The 24,626-nt window shown below is 43.1% G+C and overlaps 1 long non-coding RNA gene across 1 annotated transcript in view; it reads left to right on the forward strand.

Moving 5' to 3' along the window:
- LOC113931029 overlaps positions 1 to 24,626 on the forward strand; it is a 230,593-nt gene that overhangs the window by 116,538 nt on the left and 89,429 nt on the right. Inside the window, exon 3 of the long non-coding RNA XR_003522656.1 lies at positions 23,370 to 23,475. This is a non-coding gene — a long non-coding RNA (uncharacterized LOC113931029). The remainder of the gene's footprint in view (positions 1 to 23,369; positions 23,476 to 24,626) is intronic.

Below are 24,626 nucleotides of genomic sequence, written 5' to 3' on the forward strand. Positions count from 1 at the left end.
CTTCCCTTCCTTCCCCTAATGTCCTCCATGCTGTTCCTTATGTTCCAAAAATAAGTGAAACCATATGATAATTGACTTTCTCTGCTTGACTTATTTCACTTAGCATCATCTCCTCCAGTCCCGTCCATGTGGATGTAAAAGTTGGGTATTCATCCTTTCTGATGGCTGAGTAATCTTCCATGGTATCTGTGGACCACATCTTCTTTATCCATTCATCTGTTGAAGGGCATCTCGGCTCCTTCCACAGTCTGGCTATTGTGGACATTGCTGCCGTGAACATTGGGGTGCATATGGCCCTTCTTTTCACTACATCTGTGTCTTTGGGGTAAATACCCAGGAGTGCAATTGCTGGGTCATAGGGTAGCTCTATTTTTAATTTTTTGAGGCACCTCCACACTGTTTTCCAAAGTGGCTGTACCAACTTGCATTCCCACCAACAGTGTAAGAGGGTTCCCCTTTCTCCACATCCTCTCCAACATTTGTTGTTTCTTGCCCTGTCCATTTTTGCCATTCTAACTGGTGTAAGGTGGTATCTCAATGTGGTTTTGATTTGAATTTCCCTGATGGCTAATGATGATGAACATTTTTTCATGTGTCTGTTGGCCATTTGTATGTCTTCTCCGGAGAAGTGTCTGTCCATGTCTTCTGCCCATTTTTTGACTTGATTATTTGTTTTTTGGGTGTTGAGTTTGAGAAGTTCTTTATAGATGTTGGATACCAGCCCTTTATCTGTAGGGTCATTTGCAAATATCTTCTCCCATTCTGTGTGTTGCCTCTTTGCTTTGTTGACTGTTTCCTTTGCTGTGCAGAAGCTTTTTATCTTGATGAAGTCCCAAAAGTTCATTTTTGCTCTTGTTTCACTAGCCTTTGGAGATGTATCTTGAAAGAAATTGCTGTGGGTGATGTCAAAGAGGTTACTGCCTATGTTCTCCTCTAGGATTTTGATGGATTCCTGTCTCACATTGAGGTCTTTTTTTTTTTTTAATAATTTTTTATTGTTATGTTCATCACCATACATTACATCATTAGTTTTTGATGTGTTCCGTGATTCATTGTTTGTGCATAACACCCAGTGCTCCACGCAGAATGTGCCTTCTTTAATACCCATCACCAGGCTAACCCATCCCCCCACCCCCCTCCCCTCTAGAACCCTCAGTTTGTTTTTCAGAGTCCATCGTCTCTCATGGTTCGTCTCCCCCTCCAACTTACTCCCCTTCATTCTTCCCCTCCTGCTATCTTCTTCTTCTTTTTTTTTTCTTAACATATGTTGCATTATTTGTTTCAGAGGTACAGATCTGTGATTCAACAGTCTTGCACAATTCACAGCACTCGCCATTGCACATACCCTCCCCAATGACTATCACCCAGCCACCCCATCCCTCCCACCCCACACCACTCCAGCAATCCTCAGTTTGTTTCCTGAGATTAAGAATTCCTCATATCAGTGAGGTCATATGATACATGTCTTTCTCTGATTGACTTATTTCACTCAGCATAACACCCTCCAGTTCCATCCACGTCGTTGCAAATGGCAAGATCTCATTCCTTTTGATGGCTGCATAATATTCCATTGGGTATATATACCACATCTTCTTTATCCATTCATCTGTTGATGGACATCTTGGCTCTTTCCACAGTTTGGCTACTGTGGACATTGCTGCTATAAACATTGGGGTACACGTACCCCTTCGGGTCCCTACATTTGTATCTTTGTGGTAAATACCCAGTAGTGCAATTGCTGGATCGTACGGTAGCTCTATTTTCAACTGTTTGAGGAACCTCCACATTGAGGTCTTTCATCCATTTTGAGTTTATCTTTGTGTATGGTGTTAGAGAATGGTCGAGGTTCATTTTTCTGCATGTGGCTGTCCAATTTTCTCAGCACCATTTATTGAAGAGACTGTCTTTTTTCCGTTGCATATTTTTTCCTGCTTTGTCGAAGATTATTTGACCATAGAGTTAAGGGTCCATATCTGGGCTCTCTATTTCTGTTCCATTGGTCTATGTGTCTGTTTTTGTGCCAGTACCATGCTGTCTTGGTGATCACCGCTTTGTAATACAGCTTGAAATCAGCCAATGCGATGCCCCCAGCTTTGTTTTTCTTTTTCAACATTTCCTTGGCGAATTGGGGTCTTTTCTGATTCCATACAAATTTTAGGATTGTTTGTTCCAGCACTTTGAAAAATGTCATTGGAATTTTGATTGGGATGGCAGTGAAGGTATAGATGGCTCTGGGTAGTGTAGACATTTTACAGTGTTTATTCTTCTGATCCATGGGCATGGAATGTTTTTCCATCTTTTTGTGTCTTCTTCAATTTCTCTCATGAGTGTTCTGTAGTTCCTAGAGTATAGATCCTTTACCTCCTTGGTAAGGTTTATGCCTAGGTATCTTACGGTTTTTGGTGCTATTGTAAATGGAATCGTTTCTCTAAATTCTCTTTCTACAGTTGCATTGTTAGTGTATAAGAGAGCAACCGATTTCTGTGCATTGATTTTGTATCCTGCCACATTACTGAATTGCTGTATGAGTTCTAGTAATTTGGGGGTGGAGTCATTTGGGTTTTCCACATAAAGTGTTATGTCATCTTCAAAAAGAGAGAGTTTGACTCCTTCTTTGCCAGTCTGAATACCTTTTATTTCTTTTTGTTGTCTGATTGCTGTTGCTAGGACTTCTTGTACTGTGTTGAACAATAGTGGTGAGAGTGGGCATCCTTGACATGTTCCTGATCTTAAGGAAAAGGCTCTCAGCTTTTCCCCATTGAGGATGATATTCGCTGTGGGTTTTTTCATAGATGGATCTTATGAACTTGAGGAATGTTCCCTCTATCCCTATATTCCCTGCCATTTAAAACAAAGTGGGCAAGGGGAAATATTGGAATGAGCATCTCTTCCCTGAGAGGAACGGCGGTGATGCACCTCGCATGTTTGGGGGTATGTCGTTTTCATTACCTTCGCAAATACAAACACTGAGAGTTTTCCGTTTTCAGTAAACCTTCATTGATGTGTCTTTCCTGACAACCTGAACTTTTTGCCAAAGATTGGCCAAGGACATGAGAAAAGACTGCATGTCCATTCACCTCATAAATACATACCAATGGTGTTGGCATTGAAATAGCCACGAAGAAAAGAGAAAGTCTCCATCCTCAAGGAACCCGGAGGCCAGAGGAGGCGCAGAAACGTTCTGCTGTGAATGGAGTCCCAAGAGCCATGAAACCCAGATTTGACAGCAGGAAAAGGAGACGAGATGTGGAATCAGCCCTTAGGCTGTGCTAAAACATTACGACTTTATTCTAAGGGCATTTTCCGTTGTGCTGAAGAATGTCAAGTAGGGGAGTAACCAGCTTGTTTCAGAAGATCACCGTTCGCTTTGGTACAGAAAACACTGGGGCGTGGGATGGTGCATTTAATTGCATTTGAAGAATTGTTGGCAAATACAGCTGACCCTTAATATGGCTTTGAACTGTGCAGGTCCACATAGACTCGAATATTCTCAATAAATACAGTAGAGCCCTGTAAATGCATTTTCTTTTCCTTATGATTTTCTAAATCACATTTTGTTTTCTCTGGTTTTCTTTTTTGTAAGAACACAGTATATAATACAGAGATCATACAGACCATACGTGTTAATGGACTGTGTATGTTACTGATAAGCTTTCCGGTCATCAGTGGGCTGTTATTAGTTAAGTTTTGGGGGAGTCAAAAGTTATACCCAGATGTTTGTGTGTGTGTGTGTGTGTGTGTGTGTGTGTGTTGGGGGATGGTTAGTGTCCCCCCTCCCTCCCCATGTTGTTCAAAGGTCAACCGTAATTTTAAAAGTCGGTAATCAAATACAAAAAGTATTTGTTCATTTGTCTGCCTAGAGGTATCTCTTCTCTGTCAGCATGAAAATGATTTTTAAAAACAATCAGCAAAAGTAACAAAAGCAGCAGCCTCTCTCAACCCACTTCTTTCACCTCACTATCATCGGAAGATGTTTGGTGCTGGTGGGAATAGGGAGGTTAGTTGATGGACCACTTTCTGAAATCACTAGAACTTACTCACCTTGCATGACTGAGACTCCATACCCACTGAACAGTCTCCCCATTTTCCCCTCCCTCCAGCCCCTGGCAACCATTGTTCTGTTTTCCATCCCCTTTCCAGGCAAGACTTCTTTTCCCATTTGTTCTGGACCAAACTTGATTTCTTAAAACCACGAGAAGAGCTCTTTCCACGCATGTGGACTGAGCAGTCTTTAAAATCTGAAGTTGCTCAATGTCCAGCTGGGGAAAGTGTGGGTTATTGTTTTGTTGACCCTTATTCAGACCTTGATAGGCTCCCATACTTTCATGGTGCCCACACAGAAGGAGAGGCGAAATTGCCTCCTACCTAAAATATTACATGAAAATCCTGTCTTTGGTGTCTATCATTCCCCACATTGCAGCGGAAGGAATCCTTCCTAAGCTCTGCACCCACCCCGGTCCCTGCCCTCACCCCAGGCTCTGGGAGCAGCTTCCCAGAACCCTAGCAAGTGTAAACAGACGTCTTGGGGATGGCAGTTTGCATAACAATGAAACCTTACAGTTCCACTGGTTTTTAAAAGAAGGGATTACTGGAACTTTCATTTAAGACTTGAAGGGTTTGACAGAACTGTCAGAACTCCCACTCACCACCCTTGCATGATGAGTGTTTCAAAAATTACCCGTGTAACATCACTCCCCACTCCACATGGCGCTGCTCTGAGATGTCTCGCCTTGAGCCTCCGGATGGTAGACGAAGGCGTGTCTGTGCACGCCTTTCTCACCATAATTTACAGCAGCGATTCCTGCCTGGAGATGCAAATCCTTCTCCTCAGAGGACGCACCCGTAAGTCCCAGGGCCACTGTTCTGCTCTACCCCGGCATGATTCCAGCCCCGGGAACATCTCAATGTTAGCTGCTCACACTCTGTTAGTCACTGTTCTCACTCCCCCCTGCATGTTCTATTTTCTCCTGTTTCTCTCTCGGGGTGACCTATTTTCCTGGAGGCCTCTCCCTCCTTCTTTTTCACTTCTGAATGGTCCGTAAGGGCGGTCAGGGATGCCCCGCCTTTTCATCCACCATGTTTACCCACTGGTCGTAGAGGAACCCTCTGATTTATGCCATCCTTCTCGCATGGATGAGCTGGAAGTGTTGACAGATGAAAATGACATGCCTGGAGGATGGAGTTTGGCTCCCATGAAAGGACACACCTGTTCTAGAGCTGTGCATCCCTGCTCCCATGGGCCACTCACTCCTCCCCAAATATTGAAGATGCTGAGACAAAGAAGAACTTCACTCACGCAAAGGTTCTCTTAACGATACCCAAGGCTGAACCTTCATTTGTGAGAATCAAAACTCGATTGTTGGTGAGGAAGAGAGAGGAGTGGTTGGATTTGCTGGGTTCTGCTTCAGGACAAAGCAATGCCTTCCAGTGTGGGTTGGGCCTCCCCAAGAAGGCCTAAATTACATGTAGGCTCCTGCCAGAAAGCAGTTGTATGATGAACCAAGACGATGAACATTGTCCAGTAAGCCGTTCCTCAGTGGGGAGCACCGGAAGGGCCTGGGGTCTGTAGACAGACCAGGGGGACAGGTAGTAGCTCAGTGACTGTATGGACTTGGGCCCAGTATCGGAATCCTGAGCCTCAGCTGGTATTCACAATTTTCCACTCTCTTTTCCCTACCATCTACGTACTCTCCCCCATCCTTCGTCCTCTCAGAGGTCAGTGCCAACAAATGGCAGCCCTTAAGCATTGGAGGTTGGGTCCCCTCTGCATGATATGCTGGAACCCATAGGTTTTTAGCAGTTGCAACAAATGGCAGCCCTTAAGCATTGGAGGTTGGGTCTGCTCTGCATGATATGCTGCAACCCATAGGTTTTTAGCAGTTGCAACAAATGGCAGCCCTTAAGCATTGGAGGTTGGGTCCGCTCTGCATGATATGCTGGAACCCATAGGTTTTTAGCAGTTGCAACAAATGGCAGCCCTTAAGCATTGGAGGTTGGGTCCGCTCTGCATGATATGCTGCAACCCATAGGTTTTTAGCAGTTGCAACAAATGGCAGCCCTTAAGCATTGGAGGTTGGGTCCGCTCTGCATGATATGCTGGAACCCATAGGTTTTTAGCAGTTGCAACAAATGGCAGCCCTTAAGCATTGGAGGTTGGGTCCGCTCTGCATGATATGCTGGAACCCATAGGTTTTTAGCAGTTGCAACAAATGGCAGCCCTTAAGCATTGGAGGTTGGGTCCGCTCTGCATGATATGCTGGAACCCATAGGTTTTTAGCAGTTGCAACAAATGGCAGCCCTTAAGCATTGGAGGTTGGGTCCGCTCTGCATGATATGCTGGAACCCATAGGTTTTTAGCAGTTGCAACAAATGGCAGCCCTTAAGCATTGGAGGTTGGGTCCGCTCTGCATGATATGCTGGAACCCATAGGTTTTTAGCAGTTGCAACAAATGGCAGCCCTTAAGCATTGGAGGTTGGGTCTGCTCTGCATGATATGCTGGAACCCATAGGTTTTTAGCAGTTGCAACAAATGGCAGCCCTTAAGCATTGGAGGTTGGGTCCGCTCTGCATGATATGCTGGAACCCATAGGCAGCCCCACAACAAAGAACGACCCCATATCCTGCATGGCTTTCAAAAGCCTCCCTAGATACTGCTTTAGGTAAAAAAAACAAAAAACAAAAACAAAAAAACTTCTCATAATTATCTGTGCCTACAGTGGAATTCTATTTTCTCTGTAAGCTCATGTACTTTTCCCTCACAATGTCAAAACAATGAGTTTCTTGAGTCTAAGAATCATGTATCATTAAATTATATAGCTGACCCTTGAACGACATGGGTTTGAACTGTGCCAGTCCACTTAGATGCACATTCTTTTCAACAAATACAGTACAATATCATAAATTCATTTTCTCTTCCTTAGGATTTTCTTAATCGTGTCTTCTTTTCTCTAGCTCACTTTGTTGTAAGAATACAGTACATCATACACAGAACATATCAAATATGTTGACTCAACTGTTTGTGTTATCGGTAGGACTTCTGGTCAACAGTAGGCTATTACTAGGTGAGTTTTGGGGAAGTCAAAAGTTATACATGGCTTTTTGACGGTGCAAGCAAAGGTGGAGGTTGATGCCCCAACCCCCATATTGTGCAAAGGTCAAGTATACTCGGTTTTGTGTAGGGTTTTGCCAAAGCTTGAGCACCATTATGGAAAACTATTGCACTGACCGTATTGGAATTGTCTTCCACTCCCCATATTGGAATCATCTTCACATACAGAGGAGTTTCCACATAGGACTGTGTTTTCTGTGATAGTTTGCCACAGCTTGTTTCATTCCATATTCTGAGAAGTACATTCAATACTATGCTCATAAATAAAGCCAACCCAAGCTCGTGTGAGCAAATACCAGCCTGTCTTGATTTCTCCCCTTGGACAACCTATAATTTGTCTTGGCACATACACCTAAATTTATTTGCCATTATTTCTGTGGTGTTTTCCTCTTAACACCATCCAAGAAATCTTGTCTGGTGATCCTTATGTTAATGGTATTGTTACTAGTGGCTTTTGGGTTCTACTCTTCTCACTCTTGCATTTTCCGTAGGAATATGTCTTCTGATCTCCTCCTAAACTCAGATTATGCATCCCAGGGAGGCAGCAGCATCTTTACTTCCTTATGTATGCTTGTGCAATCATGCCTGATTGTTAATACATTAGGACACATATTATTTTGTAGGAGCTGTTTTCCTTGCTTTTCTCCTTTCTAGCATGGCTTCGAAGCATGGCTTTATAGCATGGCTAGGGCATTCTATTGCTTTATTTTCAAATTCTGATTGTGGTAGCTTATATCATACATGAGTGTTATGTCAAGAGAAAGAAGGCATTACATTTGTTATAAAGAAGGCACCTTGATGCAGATAATGTTGAGGAACTCCAGGATACAGGTAGGAAAGTAACGTGAGAGGGACCCTCACCGCAACCTGCCTTCTCCAAGAAACATGGCACTTCACAATGGCGCTAGAAGGCATGCAAGGCCCTGGATGCCTGACTGAAAAAAGACATGAGCTCATGAGCGGGGCAAGAGCAGTGGGCCAGCATTTTGGTCAGGCTTGGCCACAGGTTTTGAGACCACGTACAGATCTTATAGGCTCCCTCGTCTTCATGTCCCAAACGCCAAACCCACGTGTCCAGTAACTGAGTGGATGTCCACTCAGCCAACAAGAACCTGTTCATATGTTGTCGCCTCTGGGAAGGTTAGCTCTTTTCACACTGCTTTGCAATGATTTGTTTCCAGCTATGACTCTGTGACCCAACCATTTTCTCTCTAAGGGTAGGGGGTATTTCTTGTCCAACTTTGTGTCCTTGGACTTGAGTATTGAAAACTATAAGGTACTTCAAACATATGGGTAGACCCAATGCACTACTTCAGTCATACATTCATTCCAAGCCTGGGTGAGTTTACAGTTTTAGCCGCCTCCAACTTAACTGATTTTGAGTAGCCAGAACCATTGTTGGGCCTACCGACAATAATGAGCATAAACCTGCTTAAGAGCCACTGTGGTTATTATAATTCTCCCTTATTTTCGCAATTTTCGATGAAAGAGAAAGGGTGGCTTTATTTCCACTCTCCACTATCCAGGCGTCAAAACCAGAGCATAAATGTGATACAGCTTTATGCATATCAAGGGTCATTTCCTGGAGGCACACATCATAACCACAGAATAAAATTTACATTCCTGCAGGCTTTAATTTTGTATTTATTAAATTTTTATAGGTTTTCTAATAGAGAGTCTGCCTAGAGTTTGGTCAAGGTGTGAAAAATGTTATATAGTAAATGGCTGTATCCACCAACTCTTCTCAAGACGTGAGAGTAAAAATGTAAATAGTTGAAATACCCGCAGATGAAAGACTAAAATGTCCTGGACATGAATCACATGCCATGCCACACTATTAAGTAGTTTGATATATATTATCCTATTTGATGCTTATGAAACTTGCCAAAGTAGAACTCACCAGTTTCCTTTTCTACATGAGGGAGCTGGGACCCAGAAAGATGGTTATACGGCCAGTAAAAGATGGATATGTTAGAGCCAGATTTCCCTAACTCTAAAAACATTGCTCTGCTAGACTCCGTTCCTCATTTAGGTGATGTCTTTCTTTTGTCTTGACTTTTTTTTTTTTTCTCAGACTTCCTTTCCCTAAATGGAGCTGGTACCATGGTTTTACAGCTATTTCCCTTCGTGAACATATTTTCCCATAGTCAAATTTAGCCACTTTTCCTTGCCTCTCCCCGTTAACAAATGCTTCCCAGCGTCTATAATAGAGACGCATACATTTTCATCTCTCCGCGTATGGCAAAGGGACATGTCAGCCAGTTGGAAGATTGCTTTGAGTATACATCCTCCTCCGTGGGCGTGAGGGCAAGCGCTGTTCAGCCAACAGCCGGCATGGGAAGGTGGCTTTGATCTTCGGGCCGGCAAGATGGTCTTTTTTGTAGGATGGTGCAGACCTGATTTTGTCCTCCTGAAAAGGCATGTCATTTCTTGTCTTCTCCCGCAACAAGCCTGATCCGGTCCTCACACACCACACCTTCTCTTCCAACAGCACGCACACTAAAAATGCACGGTGCCAAATGCAAGGTGTCCCCATGTCAAAAGCCAGAGAAGCAGGGATGCAGCCTCTCTTGCCCACTCAGTAGCCAAACCCTGACATGAAGGATCCAAAAATTTTGACTCACACATATTTCAATCCACCATTTCCTGGAGACGGCTGCTTTGATGATCTATTGTGTTGTACTTACCTAAGACCCGAGAAGGCAATCAAGGATTCCTTGAGTGGAAGCATCGCTTTAGCATAGCTGTATAAAGATGACCTGGATTGTTTAAAAAAAAAAAAAAAAAACCACGCAAACTTGCGATTGGCACCCTTTCCGACGGCTCCTCGTGAGCGTCTCTTCCTGTTCTCCGTCACCTCCCTGTTCCGTAACGAGTGACGTCCTGAGCCTGGCGCTGCCTGTATATCTCCTGGTTGCTGCGCTATGCCCTTCATGCCCTCTGCATGCTAACGGAATCCCTAAGTCACATTTCCAGTCCAGACATCTCGAGAAATCCCAGACCGTGCGTTCTCCTGACTAATGCATCTGTTTGGGTTCCCCAGAGGAATTTTAGCCTTAACAAGTGACAAACTTAAATTCTTGGCTTCTCCCTTCTTGCTGTCCATTGCTCAACAGTTTCCCTCCTGCACGTTCTCCCTGTCTTGGTAAATACGCACCTATAGCCGCAGGACGCACGTGCTACCCACGAGCTGACTTTCACGCCCTCTCTCTCCCACCATCCTCCTATGCCAACCTCACATCTGTCCCCAAATCTTGTCCTGCTTACTCTCAAAATGGCCCCAGTTTGAGGATGAGGGAGTGGCTGGAAGAGGGTCAGGGAGGGAGATACACGTGAAAGAAAATAAGCGCAAGATAAATTGCATGTTATAAATGATATGTGCCATGAAGAATAAGCACAGGGAGGTCGTGGGGGTCCTGGAAAAGCAGTCCACACCCTTGGGAGTTGGTGGCCCCATTTAGCAGATGGCGCCCCATGCTCTTTCCTCTTATATGCCGTTAATTCTGGAGACTTTCCAATCATACCATCTCAAACAATTTTCTAAGGTTTTATGCTACATCTTCTGCGTATAACATCACAATCATCAACGAAAAAATATTAAATTTTAATATTGAAGGAACGAAGGCATTCCCCTGGATTAAATTTCCATATGTTGGCCCATGAATATAATTCTCTCAAATATAATTAAAATATCATAAAAGAAAAAGCATGAATATTATTTACCTTGAAGCCAATGCTGTAGAAAGTGACACGAACGGTTGTGCAATTATCTGGCGAATTGATTGATGCAGACTGTTAATCTGTGTGTCTCAGACGCTCCAGCCTATTTTTCTTATCTCCTACCATTATAAATTTCTCAGCAGTGTAAAATGGGATTGTACCATTGCCTTCACCAGGGAAGAAATGCATCAAGCTCGGAGATATGTAAATCTCTTATCAAAATTTTAGGAATTATCATGTTCCTAAGAGGGAAATTTGAGATAAGGTTGAATTCCCATAAGGCAGTCTTTCAAAAGAGCCCACACTTTCCTTTTGCACTCACTACCCCGTCTTCCTCTTCTGCTTAGCATGGCTTACTTACAAAGCACGTGTTTCGGAAGTGATGAGGTTGGTGGGAGTGATATATTTTATCGCCCAAAAACTGAAAACTGTATGCCATCGTCACTCTGTCTTAGTCTGGACTCTCCACTTCTTTTCTGTAAAGATTCCCACCGTAAGAAGATGTAAATGTCTCAGTGACCCATTCCATCTTCCAGTCTATGTCCCTTCATTGATGACTTGTTGCCGCATCATACTTTTGGTTAAGAGGTAGATTCTTAATCGGATCAAGGATATTGCATGGGTTTCGTTTGACGGATGGATGACAGGCAAAGGTCTCACCCAGCCTTTGATGCCGTTTCATGGCTCCAAGATCAGCTTCGGGCTCTCCCTGCTTCTGGTGCCACCGTTTGCCAAGGACTAGACCCTCCTGGTGTCGTCCCTCATCTATGAGCAGCTGTCACTGAGTCTGGTGTGAAGACTAAGGGCATAGACTCTGGGGCCAGACTGCCCCCATCGCACCCCTACACGGTCTTTGGTAAGTCTCCGTGACTCAGTTTCCCCACCTGTGAAATGGGATAACAGTTCTTCTACCATCGGCCAGTGTTATCATGCAAGATGGGTAGTGCCAGATTTCCCTAACTCTAAAAACATTGCTCTGCTAGACTCTGTTCCCCATTTAGGTAGCCCAGTAGGGCCAAGAGGGTGTGATGTCAGCTTGGACCTCATGGTGGTTGGAGGAGGCTGGGGCTCCCCACTCAAGCTCCCTGAGAGCCTCAGTTTCCCACATGTCAAATGGGTTCCATAGTTCGCCTTCCTGATATGATCCCTGTGGGGACTTGAGTGAGAATACAGAAGCCAAGGTGCTTTGTAAGCTGAAACGCGTACAGCACAGGCTCATTTCCATTATCACCCCGGACGCTATTGTTGTTGAAGTCAATACACGCAAACACACGTCCACACCGTCTGCCTCAAGAACCCATTTTTGGTCTTCTATTCATCCTAAAAGTCTGAGGCGTCTGCCACCTCGTGGAGGCGTGAATGTGTAAACCCTTGGCCTGGGTGGTGTTTACCCCCAAAGACACAGGCGTGGGGCACTTTGCAGGAGAAGGGCTGCCCGGAAGGAAACGCTGTTGTGTGGACTTTTAATGCCCTTTCCTTTTTAAGTAACCGCAGAGCAGGATTACATTAAATTCGGCTGCACGTGTCCTTACTCCCCTGCGGCCTCATCAAACAAAGCTTGCGCCCCTGGGATCAAACAGCAGGTCTTTGGCAGCTGTGTCAGCAGCTTGACTTCCCCCATCCATCAGGCTCAAGGCTGGAAGGCGGTTTGGAGTCGCGTTTGCGGAGGTTGGGGGGAGTGTTCTCCCCCCGCCCCGCCCCGTGATGGTAGGCGAATGTAAGCTGCTCCCAGGAATAGGACCCTCTTTCTTACCCAGAAGCCCAAGTAATTGACCACCAGAGCTGCTTGAGTTGTGCGTATCGATCAGTGACAGTCCGAGGCTCTCTTGCCATCACTCGTCCTAGGAGGCCTAATTAACAGAGGCTTGCTTGCTGAATTAGATGAAATTTACTGTCCGCTGAAATTAATGTGATGTTGTCTGAGCATCCTTCACCTAATACTGGAAAAGGAAGTTTAAGTGCTGGGAAGGTGGTGGGGGTGGGCGGGTGGGGGGTGGTCCTATTGAGAGCTGAAACGTTTAACAGTAGCAAAGAAGTCGCTTTTTCAGAGTTTGCTTGGGCCAGCTAGAAGAACAAATATTGTGTATTTGTCCTCAGACCTGATAGCCAGCCAGCGTGTAAACCTAACAACTAATTGTTATGCAAAACAACTCCTATGAAGAATTATTTGCTGTGGTAGCTATTGTCATTTACTTTTGCTCCGCTGTGAATTGAGATGTTCCTTCCATTAAAGATAAGCAATACAGATTTACCACAATTTGGTAGCATTGGGGAAATAATAAAGGAGTTTGAACTTCATTAATACTTTGAAAGGCAGAGGAGGGAGGACTATTTCTAAATCTACATTTACAGTAAAATCTGAAAGAAGAAAATTTAATCAACTCTGACTACTTCAGATGCCACGGCTGTTTTTGTATCTGCGATTTTGTAAAATGCAATTCTTCCTATTGTATTCCAGTTAATTGGTGGTGCAATTTTTTAAGTAGCTCTGTTCAGGACTTCACAGATTTCTGCCAAGATATCCTTAGTCTTCTGTATAGCACTCTGAATGGATATCCATTTTGTCTTTCTTGAGAAACTAATTAGAAGAAAAAAAAGTTAGGACTAAAACCATATTAATAGATGCTCCATAAACAATTAGGGGATCATAGTTTTAGACCCAAATACTTAACAACCTTGACTTGAAGGAATAGGGATACATTTTTAAAAAATCAATATATATTTCTATTTCTCTCTTCCCTAGGCATTTTTTTTTTTTAAAGAGAGTTTTGCCCTGTTTAGCTCGACTGGTTTGACAGCCAAATATGCATTGATCTTGGGGTTTAGTATTATATTTGAATACATAGAAATGAAAGCCTTATGAAAATCTTCAGACCACATTTCAAATTTCTAGAGGTCATTATGTCTGAAGATACTATATTTATTTATTTTGCACGTTTAGCCACATTCATTTTTGAATTCTTCCGGAAAGAGTTTGGTCTAATTCAACCGGTGAAATAATCACCTGACAAGCCCACACTTCCACCAAGTCCTTCTGGTCATTTTAGAGTCAAATGCCATAGGAAAGATGCGTCATTGTGAAGCTCAGGACTCTTTTTGTAGGAACAAGGGAAAGGGTAGCAGCTCATCACTTGTAACATCTCTAGGTCACCTGCTTTTACATCTCATTTTAGACACATAAAGGATCACTGGAAGACCGATCCATAATTATATATAAATATATATAAAAATATATAAATATATATAATTATTATGTATACATAATTATCGGTATATCCTATACCAATCCATAATTATCCATAAGGAGATGATTCATCCTTTTAAATGCTTACATGCATTTTATTGAGAAGGTACATCATAATTCATTTAACCATTATTCTATCTGTACACATTTAAATTATATCCAAATTTTATTGCTATAAACTACCATTCCCTAAGTACTTTTGTCATATCCTGTGAGCTAGAACCAAACTACTGTTGACCCTTGAACAACATGGGGGGGGGTTAGGGGCGCCAACCGCCCACATAGTCAAAAGTCCACCTATGACCTTTGACTTCCTGAAAATGAAACTACTAAAAGCCCCCTGTTCACTAGATGCCTTACCAACCATATATAAACAGTGGATCAACACATATTTTTGCGTGTTATATTATAGCCTGTATTCTTGCAATAAAATAAGCCAGAAAAAAGAAAATGTGATCAAGAAAATCATCAGGAAAAGAAAATACATTTATAGTACTGTAAATATTTATTTATTGTATATATATTGACATATTCAATATATATTACATTGTATACAAATACTGTATACAAATATACTTGTATGTTACATATCGGATACAAATATTTATTGAGTATCTTTATTGAAAACACAAGTGGGACCCATACAGTTCAAACCCATATTGTTCACAAGTCAATTGTTTTTTAATTACTATTGCTTAAAATATGATTTAATACCTGTGGGGCATCATTTCCCCCATTAATTACCTGAATTTCTTTCCATGAATTTTACTGGCTTTTTTTTTTTTTTTTTTGGCAGTTCCCCCCTGCCGTGTGAATCTTAGAATCAGTTTGTCTATTTCAAGCATAAATCTGATTAATTATATCTTTTTTCTCAAATGTGAACATGGAAGTGTAAGAATGAAAACATAAATGTCTTTTATACTTTGGGACAATCATCTCAAAAGATTCTGTGTTTTAATATGTTGAATATAATATCTGCAAGAATGAGATTATGGCCCCTGATGATGAGTTGCCAGTGAATGGGATTTATCATAGTCATTTACTATCAATGTCATCGATGTTCTTGACACGTTTCACTGAACACCGGTGTCAACCCATGTCGACGTTTTTGTACTGAATACTTGTCATCTCAGCCATAGTCTGCATATTTTCATTTTGCCCCCGCGGTGGAAGATGGTGCCGGTGTGTGTATTAGTCAGCTGTCTCATGCCGTGTAACGAATACACACCAAACGTCTCATCTTACAATAACACACATTCATGTTCTCACAGCTTCTGTGGCTCGGAAGTCCTGCGGTGGCTGAGCTGGGTATCTGTGTCTCAGGGCACCTCGTGGTGTCAGCTGGGACTGCAGTCCTTTGAAGGCTTGCCTGGGGAGGGAAGATGTGTGTGCAGGATGTCTCGCTCACATGGCCATTAGCTCCGAGTCTCCGTTCCTGCGGATCTGTCGGGAGAACCTCCACTCTGTACTGGGCAGCCTGCTCCTCTGGGCTGCATGAGTGTGCTCACCAGACAGGCGCTGGCTTTCTGCCGAAGGAGGGAGCCAAGACAGAGAGCAGGAGACAAACCAGAAAGTATTTCACGAGCTCGCTTTTGGAGGCATGCTCCAGCATCCAGCATATGGCACAGAGAGTAGAGTCCTATTGGCCATACAAACCGATCCTGGTAGAAGGCAGTTCAGGGTGATGTACGGGTGTGAAGAGCATGGGGCAGGGAGCCTCACAACCCCCTTGAGTGCAGCTACGGCAGTGAGCGAGAGCTGATACTTCCAGTTCTCTCTCTGGAGCCAGAAACGCATCATTTGTATTCAAATTTTCAATTGCGTGTGGTCCAGTGCTTTCCTTTTTGATAATTTGGCACCACCACCGGCATGTGCGATGTAGTGGGATAACCATGACCACAGTTATGAATGTGGCCAATAAAATCACCTTTGGCGGGGCGCCTGGGTGGCTCAGTCGGTTGAGCATCTGCGTTCAGCTCAGGTCATGATCCCAGGGTCCTGGGATCGAGTCCTGCATCAGACTCTTTGCTCAGCGGGAAGCCTGCTTCTCCCTCTCCCTCTGCCTGCCACTCCCCCCTGCTCATGTGCATGTTCTGTCTCTCTGTCAAATAAGTAAATCTTTAAAAAAATAAAATAAAAAAAATAAAATTACCTTTAGGGGAAGTCTCTTAAGTTATGGAGTTCTTTGTTTTAACATCATTCTTTTTAAAAACTTAATGATTTTTTTCCTTCTCCATAGTTAATTCTTTATGTAGGTTGAACATTATTTCCTAGACCAAAAGAGCACCAGTTGTCAAAGGCACCAGGGATTATACCACATGCGATGTAACCAACAGGGCTACGTGGTGCATCGTTCCAACAAGCTGGATAAATACTTCCTTTTTTGCTGGCCACATCTCAGCCCTTGTAAGATCTGTACTGTGTTCCAAAAAACTCAGAGGAGGTGCATGTTAAGAAGGACTAAGTCCTGTGGCTTCCTGTCCTTCCTTAGAATCTGTCTTTTCTCTCTCCTTCTCTCCCTGCATCCCTCATCCCTCCATCCCTCCCACTTATTCTGTTTTAAATTACCCAAAACGCACACAGGAGTCTATAATCCAGACAGAGTTGGATGCGCCAGTGATTCACACAGTATATAAATTACAAAACAGAACTTGTTTCACGGTGCATTCTTTTCTTTAAAAAGATTTTATGTATTTATTTGTCAGAGAGAGAGCACAAGCAGGGCGAGCGGCAGGCAGAGGGAGAAGACGACTCCCCGCGGAGCAGGGAGCCTGACGCGGGGCTCGATCCCAGGACCCCGGGATCATGACCCGAGCCAAAGGCATTCGCTTAACCCACTGAGCCACTAAGATGTCCTTACAGTGAATTCCTTACTCAATTCTGTGACCATAAGGAAGGATGTGGAGATAATTTGTGGAAACTCACTGAATAGAAAAATTAAACGCACAGTAAGATATTTTACTGTATTGGCCAGGAAGCTTTCGATCTTTCCTTTTCTTTAGTCTTCCTGATCCACAATTTGACCGTCCTTAGGTAATAATTTAAGTCCAAAATATCAGTCATAATGAAGGGACTTGCCGAGAAACACTTGCTCATAAACACACACGCGTGTACACGCACACAAACATTCTGAACCTAATTAAAACAAAACTATTTTCAATTTCTACCCCTCAGGCGTCTCTAATGGGATAAAAGGTGTCACGTTTGATGAAATAATGGTCTTCCATTCACGGCCTTCTTATGGTCCAGGAGGCCAGCACTCTCGCAATGAATATGACCTTGGTTTGGGATTGCTAATGATGTTGAATCACCATACTTCACTTCTTCTCAGGGAGGTTATGGTAGCAATTAACTTCACAATTCACATGGTCAAGATGATTCACAGTTGAAAGCTCCTGCGTTGTCTGAAGATCAATTTTTTCTTTTAGGATTGCACTAGAAAGCCTAAAAGCAGCCGTGAAACAGGACGGTGTGAATAGCGGAGGTCTGATTTCCAGGAAGGAGACTCACCGTTGGGGAGTTTCTCACCCCGTTTTCCCTCCGGAGACTGAGAGTCGGTATATCTCTCAGTTTTTGACATTTTATAAGGCTGTATTATACCTGTCAATAATTATTATTTATTCAAGACATCATATTAAAAAGGTGTGGGGAGAGACTTCTTCTAGAGTCTCTTGCATCTCTGCCTGTATTGGAATTAGAGGTCCTGACAGGCTTCCTTCTGGACAGTCTTTCAAGGATGTTTGTGTCGCTAACAGCCTTGGGTTAGGTTGTCGCTAACGACATTGTCCTCCTCCCAAACAAGTAGCCAGTTTGCTTACTCATCATGACTTTATTAATAAAGACAATATCTTCCGTGAGAGGAAAGATCAGACAGCCTGACCCCCCATTATTAGTATTCAGGTAAGGTTCCCTAAGTACAGGATCCTCTCCTACAACACTATCTAGTATGTGTGCAGCTGCCGTGGGGGACACCAGCCACCACGTTGTGAGGAAACCCTATGGAGAGAGAGACCAGGAAACAAGAGACCAGGGCTTACCTTCAACCACACGAGCGAGCCACAGATGGGGCTGCAGCCCTGACCAACAGATGGGCTACAAGCCCATCAGATACTTTGAGCCAGAGGAACCCAGCCAAGACACACCTGGGCTGTTGACCCACAGAAGCTGTGAGATGTGTGATGTTTGGGTGGCTACATTTGGGGATGATTTGTCACACAGCAGTAACTGAATAATACAAACCAAGAAGAGTGCCCAGAACATGAGAGGGGTTCATTAATGAACAAAGTTAAAGAAGATACATGTTTCTAGGTTCATGGATGTGGTCCTCTTGACAACCAGTGGGGCTCTCTGGTTCCCAGAGATGGCATCATAGTTCTCAGACAGCCTGGACAATGGAGCTGTGGCTCTTCTCCATCTCTCTATCATCTCCTTACCTACCTATCAGTCCATCTACCCATCCATCCATCCATCCATCCATATCTCCCTCTCTCCGTCCATCCCTCCATCCTTCCATCCATCCCTCCCTCCATCCATCCATCCATCCATCATATCTATCTATCTCCCTACCTACCTGTCCATTCATCCATCCATCATCCATCCATCCCTCCCTCCCTCTCTCCATCCATCCCTCCACCCATCCATCATATCTATTCATCCATCCATCCATCCATCCCTCCCTCCATCCATCCATCTATCGTCAATCTATGCATCAAAGAAATTAAGGGACAGTCCAGAAGAAGCCTCCCTACATGAGCCTACAGCCAATCCTAGACATGTAGCTGAGATAGAGGACATGGAATTCACCAGAAATCCTCTTGAACAGGACTGGCTCTTTGGGAGTTACCATCTTGTAAGCCTACTGGGGATGGCCAAGTCCACCTGCTCGGGAATAAATGAACAGCCTTCTCAGGAATAAATAAATAATCCTTACTCTGGAGGGAGATGCTGATTAGTTTTCAGGTTTCATATTTCTGAGTGGGGTATGCAAAACTGGGTAAGCTGAGACCTTCTTCTAAATACATGTTTCAGAGAAGGTCCAAGTACCTGCCTGCAGCCCCCACTTGTCGGTCCCTTCTGCAGTGTCAACAGTCCCCTCTTTGATTCTGAATCCAGGTACTTTTCTTCCCACAGAAGGGAATCCAAACTAGTACTATGGTGAGCCACTCTCTTCTTACGTTTTTTAATAATTTATTTCTTCCCAACAAATATATCCCCCAATGAAAATTTTCCCAAACATACAAAAACTTGAAGGAATTCTCCCTTGGACATTTATGTCCCTGCCACACAGATGCTACCATTCATTAACTAAAATTAACATTTTACTAGATATATTAGTTTCCTATCACTGCAAATTACCACACTCTTAGTGGTTAAGTGACATCAACTTAGTACCTTTCTGTTCCGGAGGTCAGAAGTCTGACGCAGGTATCCCCTGCATGGTGTTGGCAGCACTGTGTTTTTTTCTGGAGGCACGAGGAAGAATCTGTGTCCTTGCGTTTCCAGCTTCTAGAAGCAGCCTATATTCCGTGGTCTGAACTTCTCCCTGCATGCAGTCTTGCTTGTGTCCCTTTCTTTGCCGAGGTGTTGATCCTGATAAACCTCGTGCTTGTTAATCACCCTCTCAGTCGGCTTCCTGCAGAACCCAACCCCAGACACCACACTCTGTCAAATAGTGCGAGGAGCATGATGTCTCACAGTCAACTCGTGAAAATCTAAAATTATGTTCTGGAAGAATTCAAAGATATTTGTAGTTAAAAAAGAAAGAAAGAAAAAAGAAGAAGGAGGAGACAGAGAAAGGAAGGAAGCAGGGGAGAAAGGAAGGAAGGAGGGGGGGGAGGGAAGGAAGAAGGAAAGAGAGCTATTCTTCTTTCGGTGGAATGTTGGGACAAGTCTTCTTTTGTAGATGGTGGGTCAGTGTGAATGAAAGTCTTCTCTAGGGCGACTTGCTTTTCTAAGACCGTGAGTTTCAGTCCACATTCACACATTCAGGTGTTGGCTGACACTTTGCCATTTGACGGTGGAATCCCATTGGGCTGAACTCTCGACTTAACTAAGTATTTCTTTTTATTTCCTTGAGCAATGATAGAGTTTCTCAGGGGGTAGTTTGCTATTTAGCTGAAACTAGCTTCACCTGGACCAAGTCAAAATAACTAAAACCAAGAATTATCTCCAGTCACTTTTTTGGTAAATGGAGAGAACCATTGAAATTTTCTATTCACATAACCAGAAAGAAAACACAAATTGCTTACTGAAAACCCTATCTATCTATCATCTATCTATCATCTATCTATCTACCCATCCCTCCATCCATCCATCCATCCATCCATCCATCCATCCATCTATCCAGCCATCCAGCCATCCATCCATCATATCTATCTGTCTGTCTAATCTATCTATCTACCTGTCTATGCATCCATCCATCATCAGTCTATGCATCAACTATGTATTACCTATCATGTATCTCCCTATCTACCAAATTATTAATCACTTATTTATCATCTATCTACCTATCTTTGCATCCATCCGCCATCAATCTATGCATCAACTATTTATTACCTATCATCTATACCGGATTACTCATCACGTATTTACCGTCTATCTACCTATCATCTCTTTATCTGTGTATCATCTATCTGTCTATCCATCTCTGTTAAACACACAAAAAGCCTACCAGAACTCCTGATTATTTTCCTCCCCTCACATCCCGTATACAATCTATTATGAGATACCCCTGGCCCTGTCTATGTTCTGTCTGGCCACTGCTGCCATGGTAGCCCAGACGGCCTTGAGCTCTCATTCCTACACCACTCTGCTGGTCTGTCTCTTGCTGCTTCTCCTCGCGCTTCCCTCACTGCTATATGTTCACACTGCAGATGGAATGAGTTTTGGCAAAAACACATCCCAGCTGAACACCCTCCAAAGCCTTCCCATTAAGCCCAGGAAGACACACAAACTCGTGCCCAAGACCCCAAGTCTCCAAGTGTCCCTGCTTCCTACTCACCTCTTGAGCCTCTTCCCTTCCTACTCCACTCTTTACTCACTAGCCTCTGACTAGTCCTTTCTTCTGTCCTATGAAGTGACCAGCCCACTTCCTCAGGCTCTGCATCTTCCTGGCCCCTGTCATCATGAGGAGAGTCCAAGTGTCATCTTTGCAGGTAAACTTGCCCAACCACTTGTCGAGAATATCAGCTCTACCAGCCAACTCGGAATCACTCTGAATCTCCTGGGACATTGTGACCATCCCATCTCTTTCAAATCCTCCAACATACGAGACACCATGGTGGCATAAGTCATTGTGCTTTATTGTATGAATAGGCTTCACGAGAGTGACCTTACCTGTCCTTTTCACTGCCCTGTGCCTGCCCTTAGAACGTTTATCAACACATAGTTGGTGCTCACCAAATGTTTATTGCATGCAGGTTTAATTCTTTTGTTATGAACTAAGATAATATTTTTTTAAAAACCCTGAGGTTATGTACAAACTAGGTCTTATTTTCTGTCATAAGCACAGGCTTTAGGAACGAAAGTATAGTAGCCAAACTGTTGAGAAAACATCGGTCTGCTTCAAGATTCACAAGTGAAACTTTTCCCAAGCTTTTTGTGGTAACTATAAAGATAATCCTTGAATCTAATGATTAACATAAGTGCAAACAATTTAACCGTATGTATTAAATTCAAGTATCAAAGATGATTCGTATCAAGCATCAAAGACAATATAAAAGAAAGTCATTAATGGCCATACTGTTCCATCCTCAGCAAATAAGAAATTATATTTTCATTTCGGGGCTGAGGTTATTATGCTATAAACACTAGGAAACTGTGTAAAAGAGTTTCAGGGAAAAGTAATGACCTACAGTTACATAAAGGATTGTGTAGTGGAAAGAAATCCTTTTCTTCTGAGACCCCAGTAATAAAAGACAGGTTAACAAGAGAAAAACAGACAGACGTTTATGAACACATCTACATCCTGTATACATGAGGGATACCCAGAAGAAATGGATCATCCAAAGAAGTGGCTTTAGAATTCAGAATCTTTTTTTTTTTAATTTTGTTTATTTATTTGTCAGAGAGAGAGAGCACAAGCAGGGAGAGTGGCAGGCAGAGGGAGAAGCAGGCTTCCCACTGAGCAGGGAGCCCGATGGGGGACCCTGGGATCATGACCTGAGCCAAAGGCAGACGCTTAACCGACGGAGCCACCCAGGTGTCCCAAACCATAAGAGACTCTTAAGGATAGAGAACAAACTGAGGGTTACTGGAGGGAGATGGGTGGAGGTTGGGTCAAATGGGTGATGCGTATTAAGGAGGGCACTTGTTATGACAGGCAGTGGGTGTTGTAAGTGATGAATTACTGAATTCTTTTTTTTTTCAAATGTTTCCAGATTTTATTAAAAGCTTATCATTTAATATTATATTTGTAGAGTTCATCCGTATATTTGTACATATTTCTTGTTTATTTTAAAGTCTGTTACTATTCCATTGTTTGGCTCTATGATATTATATTTTTATGCCTTTAATGTACATTTAATAATTTCCAGTTCTTGCTTTTCATAGAAAACCATACTTTGATAAATGCTCTTTTACCTGAAATAACCTTACTTTTTTTTAACACATCAAGAAAACTGAATACATGATTGTGCACATTCATCACAAAATAGTTAGAATCACACAATTACAAATCAGATCATGAACGATAAGTTTAGAGCCTCTTTTAGCCCTGCCATTTTTTTTTTCCATTCAGTACGTGCCCTCCTTCATACCCATCACCAGGCTAACCCATCCCCCCACCCCCCTCCCCTCTAGAACCCTCAGTTTGTTTGGGGGAGTCCATCGTCTCTCATGGTTCATCAGGGAAACCCTGACCCTCCACCTGCTGGTTTTCAAGTGGCTAGAGCTCACAGTCATCACATTTGTCATCACAGTGGCATATTTTGTGGTGGCGTGTTCTGCTACCCTCCAGTTGTGTCCATTGGATTGGTTTCAGCAGTAATGCCACAGAATTAAAAAAAATAATAACAGTATTCCACAGCACAAAAAGCAAAACACAATGGAATAATAAGAGACCAAGCAATGGGGAAATACTCTCTAACAATGACACAGACATTCTATTTCCTCCCTCGGTGTCTACCTCAATAAAGAGGTCAAAACATGATGATCTGTACCGGTGCTCACAGCTGCAAATAGCAGACATTCAGACCTTTAAGCTTATATTCAGCAACCAGCCCGAGGTCCAAAGGGTTTGAGACCAGAGCAAGCAGTTTTGTGTTCTCTCATCATGATTTACATTCTGCTTTATTTTAGGTATTCACAATTCTGACTACGTGTTGCTTGATTCTCAAGTGGATTTTTGAGCAGCCATCAAATCATGTCTGAGGTCTGTCTACTGAGGCGAAGTCACATAAAGCAGGTAAACTGTCTGAAATTTGACCAATGCCATGATGATAGGCTGTTGCTATAATCTTCTGGTGTAAATCAACCTGCAGGGGTGGGGTGGGTTGGGGAGAGAATGCTCAGGACGGAAATGGGGAATCTGCTGGAAGTGTTCTCCATCATGGTACAGAGCAGAAAGTTGAGAAAAAACATGGGTTTTGAAAGGAATATAATGAGTATCTTTCTACCGAATAAGATCTAGGAGGTGGTGGGGATATTTTATAAGATCCTGAGGAACGAGACCCAGGGATTAGATGGATGTATTGACTGTGGGCTGCAGATAAGGGGCAATCAAGGGGGCTCAGATGGGCCAGTGAGCAACTCCCAACTTCGAGAATGCGTTAGATGTTTTAATCTGGTGTGCAGAAAAGGGCAACGTACTCTCCTGTCCCAGTCAGAGGTCTGTACATACAGAGACTCAAAGCATCAGAGAATGTTTGGAATATCTCAAATCTGCACTATGACTTCTGTGAACACAAAGGTGGGTGCTGTTGCAAAGAATCTATACACAGTAATAGGAATTATTCATCCAGAAGGTGTCTTGTTCTTGTCTTTTTCTTTAGTTTTCCCTTTCTCTCTCTCTCTCTCTCTCTCTCTCTCTCTCTCTCTCTGTCTCTCTCTCTCTCTTTTTTTCCTTTCAAGACACTGCTGGGAATTTCACCCAGAGAAGCTGAGATCTATATGAGACCGGTCCATGTCTTATATAGATGTTCTTCTTCTTGAAGTGGGACTCATGATCTTAATAAATAAACATCTTGTGTGTGTCTCTGCTTGATGTCTGTTTCTGCTCCAAGATTTTAAACTCTAAGAGCCAGGCATCAAATATCTCTCTCTCCCTGTTGTTATGTGCTTGGATCGAGCCTTTGGTTGGGCTCATAGTAGATGATCAGTAAACGGGTACTGAAGAAGCGAGTGAAACATGGGATGGCGTTGAGTCGACACTCACATTGAGCCAACAAGGAACTATACTATAAATGCTCTGGGGTTTTAGAAAGAGAGAACAGTGCGTGGAGTATTCATGGACGTGGTTCCATCTTGGCTCAGACCTTAAATGGTGGATGAAATTTCGAGGGAAAGACCTTGAACATCGCCCAATGAACATGAGCAAGGTATGTTGTGGTTACATCA

Source organism: Zalophus californianus, chromosome X (assembly GCF_009762305.2).
Source record: "Zalophus californianus isolate mZalCal1 chromosome X, mZalCal1.pri.v2, whole genome shotgun sequence".
Taxonomy (NCBI): Eukaryota; Metazoa; Chordata; class Mammalia; order Carnivora; family Otariidae; genus Zalophus; species Zalophus californianus.